Source organism: Galeopterus variegatus, unplaced genomic scaffold (genome assembly GCF_000696425.1).
Source record: "Galeopterus variegatus unplaced genomic scaffold, G_variegatus-3.0.2 Scaffold8944, whole genome shotgun sequence".
Taxonomy (NCBI): Eukaryota; Metazoa; Chordata; class Mammalia; order Dermoptera; family Cynocephalidae; genus Galeopterus; species Galeopterus variegatus.
The window spans coordinates 35460-40405 of record NW_007735055.1 but is presented as its reverse complement, the minus strand read 5'-3'; positions in this window follow the sequence as shown (position 1 = coordinate 40405).

Genomic DNA, 4946 nt, shown 5'->3' with positions numbered 1-4946 from the left:
TTGATATTTTGTTTTAATAGTAAATCATGGTTATGTCTTAAATGAATAATAATTTAAAAAATACAATAATAATGAAGTCCCTTATTTTTGAATCTGTCAACCTAAATCACAGAGAGAGACTCTCTGATACAGAGTGTGGGAGGCCTTTCTCTGAGTAGGGGGTTGCAAGATGCCCTTCCTCTGTGCTATTTTTCTAGTCCTGAGATCCCAAACAGGCTTACCTTCTTCTTCTCGCCTTTCAGAGATCTCTTCTGGTTGTCCATTGTGCCATTTATAGGGTTTATAGCTATGCTTAATGGGGCAGAGCAGAGAAAACTGTGTCTACCGCATATTGTTGAGACTAGAAGTCTTTTTACCCAGTTTTTAATTGGGTTGCCTACTAAGAATGATTTCTTTCAGGCTGTATATCTTGCCTTTTTATATGCTTGATGATGGCTTTTGGAGAGAAGTTTTAAATTTCGATGAAGTCCAATTTATCATTTTTTATGGTTCTTCGTTTTGGTGACCTAAGAGATCTTTACCTATCCCAAGACCATGAAAGTTTAATTCTAGATATTTTAGAGTTTTAGCTTTTACATTTAGGTCTATAATTCTTTTTGAGTTAAATTTTGTGTATGTTGAGAGGTAGGAAGTGATATTCATTTTTCCTATTCAAAGACCCAGTTGTTGTAATGACTACTGTTTCCCTTCTGAATTACTTGGATCTATTATTTGGCTCATTATTCTGTGTCATTGATCATTGCTTATCCTTTATAGTAGGTCTTGAAATTAGTGTGTGTAATTTTCACCCTTTTTCAAAATTGTTTTGGACATCCTAGATTCTTCTCATTTTCCGATAAACCTTAGTATTCTCTAGCCGGTTTCTACCAAAAAAAAAAAAAAAAAAAAAGGCTGGTATTGCATTTAGTCTATAGATTAATTTGTGGAAAATCTTAACAACGTTGAGTCTTCCAATCCTTGAACATGGTATATCTTCCCATTGTTTAGGTGTTTAATTCTTTTCATCAACATTTTGTAGTTTTTGTTGTAGATGTATTGCACATATTTGGTTATTACTAAGTATTTTATAGTTTTTATGCTGTTGTTAATGATATTGTGATTTTTAAGTCTTATTTTTATATTGTTTGTTGCCAGTGTATAGAAATATACTTGATTTTTCTATGATTAACCTTGTGTCCTGCTCCCTTGTTACCTTTGCTTACTAGTTGTCATAGTTTTTGTTTGTTTGTTTGTTTTTGTAGGTTCCCTAGGATACTTCCACGACCATTTTGTCTGAAAGTAAAGACATATTTACTTCTTTCTTTACAATCTGTATAAATTTTATTTCTTTGTCTTGCCTTACTGCACTGGCTTGAACTCCCCATAAATTTTTCAATAGAAGGAGCAAGAGCCTTGTCGTGGATTATAAGAGAACAAATTAAGATACAAATTTAGTATGATATTAACTCTAGATTTTTATGGCCACAGTTTTTCAGATTGGAGAAGTTCCTTTCTGTCCTTGCAGAAGTATTTTTTGCTTAAGGTTGTGATGGACTCTATGCAACATTGTGGTTTTTTTCAGAGTCCTGTGTTCTTGTTATCAAGCATTTGTTCATGAGAACGCTTTTTATAGCCTTTCCAAGAGTTCTGTTCATCAGGGTTTTTTGTTTGTTTGTTTGTTTTAACAGAAGTGACTTCATGTTGGTTCTGACGGTTTTCGAAATTCTTACTCCTGTGGGGTGGAGAACGTTCAGTTAAGAAGAATTTTCATGAAATCCTTTACCAGTTAAAGTTATTTTTCTTTCTTTCTCATTAACTCTATTTCTTGGACTTAATAATTGCATTTGATAATGCTAATATTAGCGATTTCTGACCACATTAAAACCTTTGTAGTTCCGGGTTGGAGGTTTTGTACACAGATTTGTGCAGGTTGGCATTCCTTCCAGGTAAAAGAGAAAGGTGAGAAGCTTCTTTGACTCCCACAGCAAAGGAGTGAGTAGGGGTGGGGTAGGACAGATGCAGGGAGGGGCACTAGGGAATCCATCTTCCCCTAAATCTGAAATCTGGCTGCTCCGAAGCCCCAGCTCCCCGAGGACCTCCACATGCTCCCGGGCTGGTGTCACTACTCCTTCCCTGCTGAGGGAGGGCTGCACCCCACGGTGTCAGAGCCACGGTGAGCACAGAGTGACATAAGCCTCAATCAGGCTAAGGTGATCGTAGGGAAGCTGAGGCTTTACCTATGGAAATGTGGGCATAGGGTAATTTAGCCATTCCCTAGGGCAGTGTCTCTCAAACCCTTAGTTTACTGGGAGGTTTTTATTGCAAATGGGTATTGGATTTGTTCAATGCTTGTTCTGCATCTATTGAGATGGTCGTATTTTTTTTTTCTTTTGTCCTCTGTTTTAACATGGTGAATTATAATGACTTATTTTCAAACCTAGCATTTCTGGGATAAAACCTTCTTTATCATGATGTATTATCGGTTTATATATTGCTGGTTTTAAATTACTAATATTTTTAAATGATTTTTGCTTTTATTTTTATGACAGATATTGATTGTACTTTGCTTGTTTTGTAATATTTTTGTCTGTTTATGGAGTCATAGTACTGCTGACCTCATAGAATGATTTGGAAAATGTTCTTTCCTCCTTAAGTTTCTAAAAGAGTTTGTGTAACATTAGTAATTGGTAGGGGTTTTTTTTTTCCTTAAATGCTTGATGGAACTCATGAGTGACATCTTCTAGGACTACAGTTTTACTTGTGGGAAAAATTTTATTACAAAGTCAATTTTTTTACACGCATATAGGGCTATCCAACTAGTCTATTCCTTCTTGCATTTGTTTTGATAATTGTGTCTTTGAGGAATTTGTTCATTTGATCTAAGTTGTTTAATTTGTTAGCAAAATTATTTGTAATGTTCAATTAGTGCTCATCCAATGTTTTTAGAATATAGAGTGATGCTCCTGCTTTTGTTCCTTTTGTCCTCTGTTTTAACATGGTGAATTATAATGACTTATTTTCAAACCTAGCATTTCTGGGATAAAACCCTCTTTATCATGATGTATTATCAGTTTATATATTGCTGGTTTTAAATTACTAATATTTTTAAATGATTTTTGCTTTTATTTTTATGACAGATATTGATTGTACTTTGCTTGTTTTGTAATATTTTTGTCTGTTTATGGAGTCATAGTACTGCTGACCTCATAGAATGATTTGGAAAATGTTCTTTCCTCCTTAAGTTTCTAAAAGAGTTTGTGTAACATTAGTAATTGGTAGGGGTTTTTTTTTTCCTTAAATGCTTGATGGAACTCATGAGTGACATCTTCTAGGACTACAGTTTTACTTGTGGGAAAAATTTTATTACAAAGTCAATTTTTTTACACGCATATAGGGCTATCCAACTAGTCTATTCCTTCTTGCATTTGTTTTGATAATTGTGTCTTTGAGGAATTTGTTCATTTGATCTAAGTTGTTTAATTTGTTAGCAAAATTATTTGTAATGTTCAATTAGTGCTCATCCAATGTTTTTAGAATATAGAGTGATGCTCCTGCTTTTGTTCCTGATATTCTCTCTCTCTCTCTCTCTTTTTTCTCAATGGGCATAGCTACAGATTCATAAATTTTATTGGTATTTTGAAAGATCGAGCTTTTTTTTTTTTCTCAATGGGCATAGCTACAGATTCATAAATTTTATTGGTATTTTGAAAGATCGAGCCTTCAATATCACTGATTCTGTATTGCCTATCCTTTTTTCCTATTTCATTGGCTTCAAGATCTATCTTTATTATTTCTTTCCTTCTACTTAGTTTGCATTTATTTTGCTTTTCTTTTTCTAATTATTATTTCTTTTCTGATGTAAGTATTTGAATCTATAAATTTCTTTCTAGACACTGCTTTAACTGCATCCCAGAGATTCGATATATTTTGTTTATAAATTATTCAGGTTCAAAATAATTTAGGATTTACCTTTTTATTTCTCTTTGTCTCATCGGTTATTTAGAGGAATGTTGTTTTGATTTCCATGGATTCTGGGATTTTCCTGATATCTTTCTGTTACAGATTTTTTTCTTTGTATAGTTGCATTGTGATCAGGGAACATGTTCTATGTGATTTCAGTCCTTTAAAATTTGTTGAGACTGGTTCTATGGACCACAATATAGTTCACCTTGGCAAATATTTCAGGTACGTTTGAAAAGAATGTCCATTCTGATGTTGTCAGATGGAGTGTCCTGTAAGTATCAATTAGTTCAATTAGTTCAAGTTGGTTGATAATATCTCCAAATTTTCTTAAAAGAACTATAGTTGTGAATTTCTCTATTTTTTCCTTTTACATCAAACAATTTTGGCTTCAAGTTTTCAAAGCTTTCTTACTGTTTTCACAGACATTTAGGATAGTTGTGTCTTCTTGATGGTTTTCAATGGATAGTTAAGATATGAAAATTTCTCCTTTCTGTCTGTAATATTCCTCATCAGGAAGTCTCCTTGGTCTGATATTGCTGTAGTCACTTCAGCTTTTTTTCCTTAGAATTTGCATTGCATGTTTTCCATCCTTTTATTATTAATCTACGTGTGCCATTATATTTAAAGTACAGTTCACACATATATATGATACGTTTTGATTAGTTCTTGGTTTTTCATTGTTTCATAATGTCTGTCTTTTAGTTGGAGTAGTGAGAACATTGACATTTAATGTAAATATTGACATGTTTGGCCTTAAATGTATCATATGTTTTTATTTGTCACATCTCTTTTTTCTTTGCTTCTGTCTTCTTTTGAATCGATTATGTACTTTTGCTATCCATTTTTTCTATTAGATTGTTATCTGTATATTTCTATAGTTGCTCTGTGATTTGTGTTATGTGTCTTTAGCATCACCATTTACCTTCAAATACATAACACCAACTCATGTATATTGTAACAGTGTATTTCCATTCCCTCTTCTTATCTTTTGGGCTATTGCTATA